This window comes from Condylura cristata, unplaced genomic scaffold (assembly GCF_000260355.1).
Source record: "Condylura cristata isolate star-nosed mole 26May11 unplaced genomic scaffold, ConCri1.0 scaffold00013, whole genome shotgun sequence".
In the NCBI taxonomy this organism is placed as follows: Eukaryota; Metazoa; Chordata; class Mammalia; order Eulipotyphla; family Talpidae; genus Condylura; species Condylura cristata.
In genome coordinates this window covers 9,652,990-9,668,284 of record NW_004567114.1, presented here as the reverse complement: position 1 = coordinate 9,668,284, position 15,295 = coordinate 9,652,990, and positions in this window count along the sequence as shown.

The window sequence follows — 15,295 nt, the reverse complement described above, 5'->3', positions numbered from 1 at the left end:
GCGCTGCCATGGCAACAGCGTCCCGCCTCCTGCTGCCCGGCGCCAGCGCGCCACGCTGGGCGGGGCGGGGCGGGGCGGGGCGGACGTTGCTAGGAAACCGACCGCGGCCTTGAGGACTGCGGCTGCCACCTTTCGCCTACTTAGCCCTGCGGGGATGGGGGCGGGGAGGGTCGGGAGAGGTGGTCCGGGACGTTAGTGGTGGCCGCGGGGCTCACCCAGGGCCTTTCTGCACTGAGGCCAAGATGACGTCCCTTTCCCCTTTGGCTCACAGGTATCCCGTGCCCGGGAGGAAGAATGAGACTTGCCTGCGCACAGGCTGACTCTGCAAAGGACAGTCACCCAGACGCCTAGGAGAGTGCTTTCTGCACCTCCCCCTTGGAAGGTGCCCAGGCTTACCTCTACTAGGTGTGCAAGGGGCAAGCCTAACCACTTGCCCAGGTTAACTCATTTTCAGGCCTGTGAAGTCCGAGCTAGTAATTTGCTTTGAACGGGAATGAAATGCAGGGTGGCGGCACTGCTGTGGGGGATGTGTAAACTAAAACCAACAGCTAACGAGATGTCCCTTTCTCTGGTCTCCACTAGGGACTCAAGATAAAGAGCCAAGGTACAGCTGGACTGGCCTTGGAAACGAAAAGTTTCCAGCAAATCAGTAACTTTTTGAAAAAGATAGAATTCAAGGTACAGCAGAGCTTAAACTCCCAGTTTCCTGAAGATCAGACTTGAGCTAAAACCAGTTTCCTAGTTTTAAGACTTTCCTACTTTTTTTATACATAGACAACATCAAATAGATATATCAAATAAATATATCAATTGGGCACCTCGCTGGACTTGCTCTGTAGAAAATCCTTAAAAAGGTAAATATTTTCCTTGCTGACTAAACAAAATTCTCTCGGTGAGGCTCAGAATTCAGACAATTTTCCAGAAGCATCTGGAGGCTGTTCATTGGCTGAAGTCCTTGGTTTTGATTAACTCACTTTGCTTGGCTCAATTTATTTAAGTCAACAGATAGAATCAGGATTGGAGGTCCAGTCTTACTTAACTTCAGGGCCCTGCTTCTGTGCAATGCCTTAAGTGTCGTCTTCTCCTCACCTGCCTCTTGGCTAACCCAGCATCCCTTTTGCTATCCGAGCACATACACATCAATTGAAACACCTATCACTAGGGGATTGAAATATTGACATCAGGATTGTCCAAAAAGCCTGAAACATACGGTACACATTAATGTATCATGCATAATTTACAGATGTGCCAATTGACAATGTGTGCCAGAATCGCCACTGGTACCTAAAAATTCTTATCAAAGTGTAACAGAGTGGACCCAGGAAAAGGGGAGGTTCCAGATTCCCTGCCCCACAGAAGGAGGGTGGAGCAGAGCAGAGAAGAGAGGAGTCTGGAGAGGAGTCAGAAGAAGAAGGAAGCAGGATGGAGTCAGAAGGAGACCTGAGGAAGCACATGGAGCAGAGAGACATGAAGAAACTATGCTTGCTTCTGGGTCCTGGGCTGGGTGAACAGACGTGGGTGAGAGACCCGTAGGGAGGTGACTACGGCAGCGTTAATCTTGATTTTGACTTTGCTCTTTTTCTCCCAGACTTGTCTGGCCATTTCTGACCCTTTTCTGTGGGTCCCAGCCAGAAGGTACTTTAGTCTTGTGACAGGCTTTCAGTATTTGCTTTGGACCAATCCCTTCTGGGTGGACTTTTACCCACAAGAGGACGGGTAACTTTGGGTGTTTGGTTTAGAAATTCTATTCTTAGTCTTTTCTGTATTGCACACTCATTGTATTAAAGTTCCTTTCCATTAAAGGTTTTAATTTGTTTTGTCTTGCTATGGTAGATGGCAGAACCTACTTACAGCAGGCAGGTTTGGGGGTTCAGGGGTGCCCCTCTCTCTACCCTGTAACAAAAGGAAGAGATTCTGAAGAACTGGCCAGAATTCTAATGACGCTGGAGGTATCTCTTGAGAGATAAATATGTAAAGTTTTTTGTTTTTGTTTTTGTTTTTTTTTACTCATTGTCCACAAAGGACTTTTATTCTATTAGGAAATTATTTTTGGGTGGCCAAGGATTGGATGAGGTGACATGAAGTGAAGGCAATTCTCTGAAGGAGGTTGAAGGTGAGAATCATGAGAGAAGCATCCAGAGGCTGGGGTGTGTGTGCTGTGAACCAGTAAAGGGAATCTGAAGGGATCTGGGATCTGCACCAAAAGTATCCACTGTAGTCCACCCTGCACCACTGAGATCTACACTCGCTTTGCATTAACTCTACTCCATGTTGACACAGCTCGTTCAAGATTCTAATTGGTCACAGATCTGGTGGGACAAATCATAGCCTTTGCTGCTGAAAATGGCCTCAGTAACTAACTCATCATCTCTCTTCTCTACCATCCATTCTAGACTTTCTGCCAGTCTCAGCTGCTTGCTTGCTAGACTTTCTGCCAGTCTCAGCTGCTTGCTTGCTGGAACCCAAACCTTCACCCTTGAGGGTTCTTGAGTTTCTTAATAGTATGTGTTTAGTAAGTAGTAGTCGTTACCATTGCTTATTTTCAGGTTATTTTTAAAAAAGATTTATTTATTGGCCCTCCCTAGTGGCGCAGCGGGTTAAAAACACACCACTAAGAAGTTAAAGCCACTTCCGCATGAGTTCAATTCCCGCCTACCCTGGAGGTGACCACATGGCACGCCAGACCTCTCCTGACCCGCCCGCTGCTCCCCTCAGCAGTGTACTTCATCTATCTGACTGTTCTGCTCCCCACTCTGTCTCTGAAGCCTCCCGCAGCCCCTAAGCCTCTGGCCTGTACCCCAGCTCTGTAGGCACAAAATAAATAAATCTTTAAAAAAAAGAGATTTGGCCCTCCCTGGTGGCGCAGCGGGTTAAAGCACAGCACAAAGAAGCTTAAACCACTTCCGCATGAGTTTGATCCCCGCCTGCCCGGAGGTGACCACATGGCGAGGCAGACCTCTCCTGACCGGCCCGCTGCTCCCTTCAGCAGTGTACTTCGTTGATCTGCCTGTTCTGCTCCCCGCTCTGTCTCTGGTGAATCCTCTCACCCTCCGCATCTCTGGCCTGTACCCCAGTTCTGTACGAATAAATAAATAAATCTTTTTTTTTTAAAAAAAGAGAGAGGTTTATTTATTTATGCCTACAGAACTGGGGTGTAGGCCAGAGATGCAGGGAGAAGTGAGAGGATTCATGAGAGACAGAGTGGGGAGCAATAGGCAGATCAACGGAAATCCACTGCTGAGGAGAGGAGCGGGCAGGACAGGAGAGGTCTGCCGCGCCATGGGCAAGCTCCCTGGCCTGGGATTGAACTCGTGCTGCAGTGGCTGGGGTACCTTGATAGCACTGTCCTTAACACTCACCACCAGGGAGGCCCTTAGTTGCAGTTGAAACTGGACAAAAGAGCAGTAAGTCACCCAGTGACTCAGCTGAGTGTCAAATGTATTCCTCCCCGACCCCTTTAAGTAGCAGCAGTCTTACTCATGATGATGAGGGGCAATCACCACTGCCACTTTGGCGACAGCTTTTGTCACGGGCACAGAGACTGAAATGATGGGACTGAAGCTGTCACTAAGTCTGTTGGTTCTTTCTTCCTGTGTCACCCTGTGTGATACAGTCTCCCTCTGGAAACTATAACCTCTATACCCAATGCCTCAGAGTTGTGGGGACCAGAAGGATATTTTCCCCAAGAAGGCCACTGAGAGTGATAGTGAGTCAGGCTATAGCTGTTTCTATCCCATGGTCCCGGGACCCACGTGTTCAACTGACTAGACACAAAACAATCTAATGCTCCCTGGTTGAAAGCACATACTGCAGCCATGTGCTAGTGTGCCACGGTCACAGGGCATCATTTCTAATGTCCCTCCCTATGTGTTCAAAGGATGGTTACACTATATCATGCTAGAAGCTTCTGAGTAGTGTGGTAGTTGTGGCATTGCTGACCCCATGGTTATATGCCCACTACCATACCTCCTTCACCAAAAATATATTTTGTGGGATACAGTGCCAGGAAGGGGGGAAAAAGCGAACAATTCCTGGGCATTTATGATTCCTAGATATTTATGATGGCATCAAAATGACTGAATCCTCTCTATGTGCCAGGACTTGTTCAAGGAGGCAATGCCCAAATCTTAATTTCTGTAACCCTCACAGCCGTCGTATTAGGTGGGCCTTATAGGACTTTCCATTTTAGATGACGAAAATAATGCTCATAGATTAAAAAAAAAAAGAGAGAGTTGCCAAGGGCTGACATTTATGAGTGGCGGATTGGGCTTCACACCCTACACAGCCCAGGGTGGCTGCTTCTGCTTCCCAGAAATGCAGAGGTGGAGACCGTTGTCACGCACACGTTATCCTTTCCTTTCCTTTCCAATGCCTCAGCTGCTTAGCAACTATTGAAGGACAGGGTATACATTATTTGACATGAAATCTCACCTTAAATATTCAAATAGGACTACAGTAAGCGCCTTTCAAAAAGGCTGAATGACTGAGATGGCCGAAGGAGAAAGGGAGAAAAAGAACAAAAGAACGTGAGTCTGTAGAAGATTCTATTTCCAAATGTCACACCACCATACGTGCAAAGTCACTCCAACACATTTCTCCAGAGTTGCTATCACTATCAATATTAGCTCTTCCGGTAGCATGCGTTAGGAAATAGGATGTATTTTTTTTTTATTATTTGGGATTGAGAGCAGAAATAATTCCTAAGAGGGAAGTGAAGTGGAAGGAGCTATTGTCCCTAACAAACAAAGTGTGTTTATTTCTTATTGGTCCGACCGCACATGCATGCACAGAGAACCCAGGATTATGTCTAATTTTGCATTGGTAGCAGTATATTACCTGCAGGGATAAGTGAGGTTATATAATGGACTGGTTCAAAGAATGTGCCTGCTTGTATATGCAAATATCTGTCTAAATTGCTTAAAATAACAAGGTGCTTAACACACTCAACTGAGGGAATTTGGTTGGAAATGTTCAAACATCACCCTTCATTAGGCCTGCCTACTACACATACAGGAAATGAAAGATGGTTTCTTTTAATGCCAAGTACCTTTGTCACACATGTTTACTGAGTAAGAAGGTGCTGTCTTCGCTCATATTTCATTGTTTTCAGCTACTAGAGTTAGAATAACAGTATGTTTATTAGCAGTTTTTTAATTGTTGTTTTCCTTTCTGAACACAGAGAAAAGGTGTCCATTTACTCCGTGGCCTGCCTTTACTTACGAAAGCGGACTCCAGCATTGTAGGTGGAGTGTCCTGTTCCCTAGTGAGACTCGTATAACTGAGCTTTCTTCCCTTGGTATTACTTCTGCCTTTCTCTGTTTGTCATTTGAGCTGTGGCACACAAATCCGGTCACTTCACACACTCTGCTTAAAACTTGACTCTAACTCAAGGCAAAGGTCCACTTCTGGAGCTGACTTCCAAGGCCGTCGTCACCCCGCTCCTACTCCTCTGACTGACCTCATCTTTCAAAGTGTTCCCTCTCTGCAGCCTACATATTCCCATCCTTCTTTTCTGTTTTTGGTGTCTCAGATTCTCTCAGCTCTCCAAAGCCGTTGGCCTTGGCATAGATGGCTCCCTGCATCTTGTTCACCATCCTTTCCGGCCCTCTGGCCCTGACCTTCCAAGATGTCTGCCACTCTAAAGCATTCTGCAGCTGAGGTTGGGGGCCTCCTCAGGGCTGCCAGGGACCCCAGCACCGCCACTAAGCTCACCTTGTCAGTCTCCTAGAGGGCTGCGACTCTTGCCTTGGCTTCCATTGTCTCAGTGGTAGGCACAGGTACCAGGTTCACAGGAGAAACTGAAAAAACATACAAGAAAAATCATTTGGGTGAATGTTCTCATTCCTCTCCTATAACCTTGGCTTCTCCACTCTGGGTGGAACTAAACTTCAATTAGTTCAGTTTGTAAATTTCATTCGAAATGAATGACAGTTTCAATAAAATAAAAGCTGTTAGCACAATAGAAAATTTCCTGAAAACAAAATTAAATTAACTTTTGAAATTTAAACCACATGAAATTCACTTCTATAATTTAAAGCACAGATTTGTAGACCCGTCTCTCAAACATGAGACCCTGGAACTGGCCTCCAAGGGAATTGTCAAGTCCCACTCCTCTCTCTTCTTACCGGCCCCTGTCCTTTTATGGGACAAACCCACAAAGTAGCGCCTCACACTCTCCCTTATAACTTTCCTTAGTGAGTGTGACACGTTTTTTTTCTATTGGCATAACACTGAGAGGAAGGATAAGTATTGTAATTTTACTTCATGTAGTGCTAGAACAGAATGGAAAAACAGCTAAGAAGTTCTAAAGCGCTCTTCTAGAAGACAATGTTTATGAGGAAATATATTTTTATTTAGAACAGTCCAGTGATTATGAGCAGCAATAACATTTGACCAAAGGGAAACGATGAATCTTATAATCTAGACGTGTCCCTAATTGAGTCCCAATGCTCTCCTGGATGATGGGAGTTGAAGTGGTGGCTTCATGTATATTTTGAAGAGTCACGTGGGCTTTGGTCTAAATACTTTGTAAACTGTAAAACATTGTGGGTGTTTTGCTTAGAGTCGTAGACTGAAATTTTAGAACCAGGACCCAAGTTGTGCATTTAGTAGCTCTTGTTCCAGAAAGAAAACAAACTTCATCGACAGTCTTGTTCAGGAAACAGGTAAGTTTGGTCCCGCTGACCAGGACGGGCTTCTCAGGTCTGCTGATAAGCCTGTCAGTGGCTCCCTGGCAAGTCAGGAAATAAGAACAGAATGAAAGGGGAGAGCACTGCTCCAGAGGGCTGGGGCAGCTCTAGGCAGGGACCACCAACATGGCGGCTTACTGAAGAGAGGCCCATTCTCTCACAGCCCTGGAAGCCAGGAGTCCAAAATGAAGGTGCTGGAAGGATTGGTTCTGTAACAGGGTGGTCCCCAGGAAAAGGGTGGAGGGTGGGGTGAGCAGGTTCCCTGCCCCACTCATAAGAGGGTGGAGCTGAATCTGGAGAGGAGACTGAATCTGGAGAAGAATCTGGAGAGGAGACTGAAGAGGATGGAAGCAGGTCAGAGAACAGGAAGGGCCCTGAGTGAGGGGCACGGAGCAGAGATAGGTGAAGAAACCGGGCTCGTTTCTTGGCCCTGGGCTGGGTGACACAGATGTGGGTGAGACCCTTGTGGGGAGGTTTGACTATGGCAGCATTTATCTTGCTTTGATTTTGATCTTTTCCTCCCACACTTGTCTGGCCATTTCTGACCCTTTTCTATGGGTCCCCACTAGAAGGTGCTTTAGACTTATGGCGGACTTTCTGGCCTTGCTTTGGACCAATCCCTTTTGGGTAGACTTTTTTTTTAAAGACTTATTTATTTATGCATACAGAACTGGGGTACAGGCCAGAGGGGCAGGGGAGGTGAGAGGATTCACCAGAGACAGAGTGGGGAGCAGAACAGGCAGACTGACAAAGTATACTATTGAGGGGTGTATTGGAAGAGACAGGAGAAGTCTGCCATGCCATGTGGGTCACCTCTGGGGCAGAGATCAAACTTGCACTGAAGCGGCCACAGGTAGCTTGCAATGCGGCACTCTAACCCGTTGCACCACCAGGGAGTGCCCCCTTTTGGATAGACTTCTACCCATGAGGGGATGGGTAACTTTGGGTATTTGATTTAGCAACTACATTCTTTGTCTTCCCTGTATTGCATACTGACTGCATTAAAGTTCCTTTCCATTAAAGGTCTTAATATGTTTTGTCTTGATGCAGCAGATGGCAGAACCTATTTAGAGTGGGCAGTTTTGGGGGCTCAGGGGGTGTCCCTCTCTCTGCCCTGTAACAGATTGAGGGCCCATCCATCTACAAATGCCACTATCTTCTCCAGGACTGATAGAAGTTTAGAACAGAAAACATACAAGTAAGCAGAATTAAACTCTTGGCCACTGAATTGTATTCCTGCTTTAGAATTAACTGTTAAAACTCACCAAATTGCTTTCTCTGTATCTCCTCATGATCAATCCTTAAGTGGCTTCCAAATGCATTCCTGGAATCTTAGAAAAGTTGATTGTATTATATCCTTAATAGAACACCCTGCTGGGAAAGACAAACACCTTGAGTCCTGTCCCTAGACTGCTCTCCTACAGGGTAAGCAGAGAGGGGGAGATTAGCATAGTCATTAAACTGGCTAGGGAAGAGCTTCTGGCAAAAACCTGAACCCCAGGTGGGGGTAGTAAGCTAGTTAAACTCCAAAAGAAGAGATCCCAAGACCCTGAAAATTCCACTTAAGAACATTAAGGGGCAGGGGAGGCGAGGCTTCCATGGTGGTGCGAGGGGTTAAAGTGCAGCATTATGAAGCTATCCTCGCACATTGCAGTACAAGTTCGATCCCAGGCCAGCGAGGTGACCCACATGGTCAGCAGACCTCTCCTGTCTCACCTGCTGCTCCCCTCAGCAGTGTATTTCAGTACATCTGCCTGTTCTGTTCCCCACTGTCTCCAGGGACTCCTCTCACTCTCCCCCCAACCCCCTTACTGCACCTCTGATCTATACCCCAGTTCTTGTATGCATAAATAAATCTCTCTTTTTTTTTTTAAAGAATGCTAAAGAGCACCCTTTTCTCTGGCAAAAGGCAGGTCCTGCCCTAAGCCTGCCTGCCTGTGTCTATGCAGGGGTCTCTTCCCTTTTTCCTAATCAACTTGCTGTGTGTTGTACAAGGGACTCTACAAAAATCATTTATCAGAGGAAGCCAAGAACCCCACTCACTGAACCACAATATATGGACCCATTAACTGCCACTTTCAATAAAGCTTCAGCTAACTCACCTATACTGCATCCAACAGATTCTTTCTTGAGCAGAAATCAAGAACCTCCAGGTTCCCTCAGCAACCCCATCAGGACAAAATTAAGATCCTAACTTGGATCCTATTTCAAAATAAAAGGAGGGACTAGAATTAGGGCATATTTTTGGGGGGCTATCCCACCACAGAAGGAGGGTTCATCCGGTTACAAGTCCTCCTTGCATGGATTGTCCCCTTCCAGCCAAGAGTACTCTTCCGAACTGTGTCCTGCAGTCACTGTCTGGCAAACGTGTCTCTTACCTGCAGTGTTTACAATAAAATCATAATCTAAGCTGTCATTATGTGGAAACTGTGAAGCCTAAAAGAGAAATACAAATAGGAAGCAAACAGGGAATTGTAAGGGGGAAAGGATGTCCTGAACAAACTCTACAGATAGAGGTTTTGTGGATGCCACCTGCACCCCAAACTCGGGAACTACAAATCCCAGCATGACCTGAGGATAGAGTTAAGTATCGATGTTTGGATATAAAACCGGACATGTGGGCTTTGGGGGTCGCTGGACTCTTGGCTTTTTGCCAGCTTTCAGCATGCTATTGGGGTTCCAGGTTAGCAAAATTGATAGGACACATTAATCATCTCTCTTTCTCTGAGTTATTGATTTCCTTTTTCTCTTATAAATAAACCCATTATTAACTTTTGTGTGTGCCTGCAGTTGAATCTTAAGCACATGGGTAAGAACTTAGTCAGGCAACCCAATTCACATTCTGTAACAGAAGGAAGATTGGTCTCAGGATGCTGAAAGATTAAAGAATGGAGCTAGTGGTATACAGTGGTATCATTTGGGGAATTGATGGGTTTTAGAAAAAACGGGTTCTGGGGTTCAATCTGGGAACGGTTTCACCAGAGCCTTTCAGGGGCACGAAGTGAGTTTCCTAGGTGAGTTTCTCCACAAGACAGAGATACTAGTTATATTTAAAGAGCAGGTTTATTAGAAAAAGTTACAGAAAAGTAAAAGACACTTGCCTAGGCAAGCAGGCAGAAAGAGCTGCTCCTTTGTGGGGGCAGTGTCAGGTTTTATCTTCTTTCAGTAGGGAGTTCATCTTTGTGGGTGGCTGGTTTGTTGTTGATTTTGATAATTATGTAGAATTTGAAAAGGGAGGGGAGATACTACAATGGCCCTCAATCTCCATATCTTCACCTTCTGGTCTGCCCTCCTGACGCTCCCTACAGCTGTCTGACCCCTGCCTGGACCTTGTGCCTGGTGATGTAGGTGTTGGAGCCTACTATCTAATTTTCTAAGGTTAGGCTTACTGGCTAACCCTTGACCTCCACCTCCTTGTGTGAGACAGGTTCCTGACCTTGTGGCAGCTTCTTTTTCTTTAAAAAAACAAAACAACAACAACAACAAAAACTTATTTATGCGCACAAGAAATGGGGTGCAGACAAGAGGTGCAGGGGTGAGAGGATTCACCAGAGACAGATTGGGAGCAGAATAGGTTGATCTACTGAAACACACTGCTGAGGAGAACAATGGGCAAGACAGGAGAGGTCTGCCATGCCATGTGGATCAGTTCCCTGGCTGGGGATTGAACTGGTGCTGCAGTGGCTGTGGACAGCTTCATAGTGCTGCACTTTAACCCCTTGCACCACCCAGGAGGGCCGGCATCTCCTTTTGTAACAGGTCCAGGTTTCATGGACTCCGCCCCTACTCCAGATACTGGAGCTACTAATCCCATCAATAACAAGGAGAAGCATGCTGGGATGTGAGGGCGGAGCTGAGCAGCCAGGTTGGGATAAAACCGGACATGTGGGCTCTGGGGGTCTCTTAGCCTGGTGGTTCACGGCTCTCCATCAGTTTTCAGTGTGCTGGAGGAGTCCATGTCAGCAGAACCGGTAGGACATTCTAGTTAACTTGTATTTCTCTCCCTTTTTCCCTGGGTTATTCCTTTACTTTTCTCCTTATAAATAAATCCATTATTTAGACTTTTTGAATGTGTCCATAATATGATTGAATCATAAGCGCATGGGTGAAGGCCCATAGACAGGCATCCCAATTCACATTGGGGTCCCTGTAACACTTTTCTATTCTTTCCTCTATCATATGGCATGGTCCCAATTTTTTGACCCAAAACATGTATATATACTCATTAAAAACATGTACCACAAAGTTAAGAGAGCTAATCACTGAATTTGGAGATTAAGGGCTCTCAAATTTATTCTTTAGGGGTATTTTAGTTTATAATTTCATATAACTTTAAAAACAACCTTAAAAATATTAGAACTTGGCGTGGCAGACCTCTCCTGACCCGCCCGCTGCTCCCCTCAGCAGTGTACTTGTCGATCTGCCTGTTCTGCTCCCCACTCTGTCTCTGGTGAATCCTCTCACCCTCCACATCTCTGGCCTGTACACCAGTTCTATATGAATAAATAAATAAATCTTAAAAAAAATATTAGAACTACTAGTTTATTTTAAAAGAGAATGAGATCTGGAGATGGCAAAGAATTGTTCACCTGTTCTGGTCTTTCCAGAAGGCAGCAATTTTGACGTAGAGAAAGTGGATTAGGAGTCAGCTGGTGCTTTTCTCCCATCTCCTTCTATCACTATGAAATCCTGTTTTACATCACTATCTGGATCTCTAACTGAATGGTAGGTGTGAGTGCTAGAAGAAATCTCACAGGTCACCGGGTCAAACCTCCTTATTTTATAAACCATGAAAGAGAATCCCAATGATAGTAGCAGACTCTTCTCAAAGACTCCAAGGACAGAGGGAAAGATGAGACCAAATAATTGGAATACCCACCTTCTGTGGGCTACTTCTGTGGGTGTCCCCTGTCAAGGTCTGTGTATTGCTGAGTGAGTCTTAGTCCTGGCGTCTATTCCCACTTCAATTTCTAATGAATAAGCCATTTCAATATGCTGTTACTAATATGTACAACATTTGTGAAGACTCAGTCATTAAACAGTTTCCGAACACCTGTGGCTGGCCCACCACATGCTGGTCAGTGGTGTGACCAGCTCATCATTAGGGGGCCAGTTTAGTTGAGCAGAAACAAAATGTCCCCAGGCCTAGCCAGGCTGCACAAGCAGATGAGATTGAACTCCCCACGGCTGGAGTTCCCAATTGCTCTTCTGGGAATTCAGTGCCCTTACTCTGATTATTTTAGGGAGTCCCCATACTGGTACAGCCCAATTCACGTTGGGTTGCCTGACTGTGGGTCCTCACTCCAGAGACTTGTAACACACACATAAAGATTAATAATGTGTTTATTTACAAGAGAAAGGGAAATAAATAACTCAGGGAAAGAGAGAGAGATGTCAGTCAATGCATCCTACCTGTTCCACTGACCTGGAACCCCAATTACATACTGACAGCTGGCAAAAAGCCAAGAGACAAGCCACAAGCCAAAAGGCCGAGACCCCAAAGCCCACATGTCCAGATTTATATCCAAACATGGCTGTTTAACACCACCCTCAGGTCTCGGCACTCTTCCTTTGGTGATGATGGGATTTGTACTTATGGTCTCTGGAGTAGGAGTGGTGTCCACAAAACCTCTATCTGTAGAGTTCGCTACCTCTGCCAGGCAGTTGAGACCCAGGGCCATTTCTAAACAGTGGGAAGCCACATTCGAAGCCACATCTTTGGAAGCCAACCTGGCACCAGCATAGAAGACAGTGAAGAAAGGTCTCCCCAATGTGTCCGGAGCAGGCCACCCCAAGACGTGCCACCTTGGCATATGGATATTATTTCCTGCTGATATCAACAGAGTGCCTGCAGGTTCATGAAGAACTTTTGCCATTCTTTTCATCACCTAGAAGGATGAAGACTGGGTATAGGCCCCCCTGGTGGTGCAACGGGTTAAAGCGCAGCACTATGAAGCTATCTGAAGCCACTACAGCATGAGTTCAATTCCCAGCCAGGGAGGTGACCCACAGGGCACAGCAGACCTCTCCTTTCTCACCCACTGCTCCCCTCAGCAGTACTTCCCACTCTGTCTCTGCTGAGTCCTTTCACCCCTCTCATACCTCTGATTATTTTAGGGACCTGTACCCCAGTTCTTGTATGCATAAATAAATAAAAAAAATCCTGGTTCTATGACAGGGCCAACATCTAGCTCCAAAGTCTCTGCTTTTGTCCCATGGGTCATTTGCTCCTCCACATGTGAGTCACTCCATTGTCCATGAAGCCCCAGCACATTCCTTAGCTCCAGCCACAATTGCCCCCATTGACTGCCGACTGCATCCACAGGTTGCCCACGTGTGTAATTAAATGTGTGCTTCTCTCCTAACCTTGGAGAGAAGAATTGGAGGGTAGGGGGACATCTCCGCTCCACCGCCACAACAGGTAGTCTTTGCTTGGGTCAGCAGCACCAGCTGGAAGACCTGACCCCCAAATCAGCAGGTGGCAAGGGTTGGAGTTTGGTGACAGCCACATCTGTCACTGCAAGGCAGAGACTCAAATCTCCTCAACAGGCCTAGCAAAGCTGGTTGGAGGCCTTTGGCTCCACCAGCTCCCATTCTGCTTTGGGGTCCTCCAGCACCTCAATTCGTTGATGTACTTCCGCTAAACCCCTCTACTGGCACGGAGCAGCAAGCTGCAGACAGCTCTCTGAATAGCACCTGCTGGGAAAAGCCCCAAGCCACCAGCAGCGGGAGCTGGCACAGCAGCGAAGTCCCCTTCAATTGGGTGCTGGGGGGTAGAAACCGCATTGTTATTTCTTCCCGAAGCTGTTCATTCGGGGTGCTTTCAAGAACACAAAAGGCTAAGTCCCCATCCTATGGAGCCCACAGACCACCGTCATCCAGAGCACCCCGGGGGACAATAAACTGCATTTCCTTACATGGTGGCTTCCATTCTGCCCCCATAGTCCCCTCCACTGCCCCTTTGTTTCCTCTATTACCTTCCCCTGAGCAGTCTCATTACTGAAATAGACTCCTAATTAACACATCAGGTCTCTCCTCTTCCAAAAAGTCTCTGAAATGCGCCCGACCCGAGATGGCGTTCACTCAGCACACCCCCTGCTGTCTTGATTTTGTTCTGCTTTTCGCCCCGCTTGTGTCATTTGTTTCTTTGTATTGAAAGCATGTCAGCTCATGGAACCTGGCACGTATTAATTAGGAGGATGGTCCCAAGCACGACACAGCTTGATAGAAAGCAAGTCTGAGTGGGGAACTGGGCAGAGAATCAGAACGAAGCTGGAGCGAGCAGACACAGACGCAGGCAAGATGGCTGGAGCTCATGACCCAGTTTGCAGGCCCTGGCGACCAGCAGTGGGCCCCTCGGGCTGTGATTCTGTGCTGCCGCAAAGCCCATCTTCAGCTTGTGCCACTGTTACAGGGTAGCCCAGAGTGGACTGGGCCGCCTGTCTGTGGGGCCTCACCTGCATGCTCACAACTCAGTTATACTGCAGGTACACACAAAAGGGTCAATAGCGGGTTTATTTACAAAAGGGAAAAGGAATAGGAAACAACCCAGGGAAAGAGAGAGGGATACAAAGTCACTGGACTACCTTATGGCTGGGCTGACTGAACACACCTAGTCACGCCGTGGGGAGAGCGGTTTCTGAGCAAGAGCACGAGATGCAATCGTGCCCTATTTATCCCCCGAATGTCCCAGAATTCCTGCTAGCTCCGCCCTTGGGTCCTCGCTGTTTTCTCCCTGGTACTGCTGGGAGTTGTAGTTTCTAGTCACTGGAGTAGGGTGTAGGGTCCAGAAAGCTGGAGTAGGGGGTGGGGTCCATAAGACTCTGCAGAGTTCCTTTAGGACATCCTTCCCCTTAACACCATGAAAGTGCACTGTGTCTTTGCCCAGTTTCCCCTCTTGCCAGGGTGCCCGCCCTTCTCTCCTCCAACTGGGCAAACTGTTGGTTTTCAAGATGGAGGTGGATTTCTCCAAAATCCAGAAAGTCTGCGTGGCTCCTCCAGACCTCTTTAACCTCCGTGTCCCTCACGCTCACAGGGGCGTGGGGCAAGAGCCTGGACAGGGCTTCTGCAGCGCCCCCACTCATGAAAGACCAGCAGGACACGGGTTAAGAGGCCGGTGAGCTGGGCGAGGTCGGGTGCCTGGGGTGTAGTTCTGCAGCCTTGACGACTCCACCCCCAAACCACCACCACCAATAGCAGGAGGAGAAGGCAAACTCCGGCAGAGAGATGCCACAGGGCTGGCTCCCAGCATGACCCTGGGGAATCACCAGCTGTGGTGAAGTGTATAAATCCTGGGGGCTGTGTGACGTTGCCCCCCAGAAACAGTTCAATTGTTGACTAGCTTTGGCAGTCAGAAGTGTCTGCCCCGAGAATTTGGGACTCTTATCTGAAGTATCGACTTGTCCTGGCTGTAGTTAATACCCACAGTGTATCCTGTGGAGGTGCCTACTGATCCCCTCAAAATCCTTTTTCCCTTTCTGGAGTTCTCTCCTTGTTTTTGTGGCTCCAGTGGCCAGACCCCATGACTGTTCAGCAGACTGAAACCGAAAGTGCCCAGGAAACAGATCCCCGCTAATGCTCTGCCCGGGCAAAGTCCCCTCTCCCCT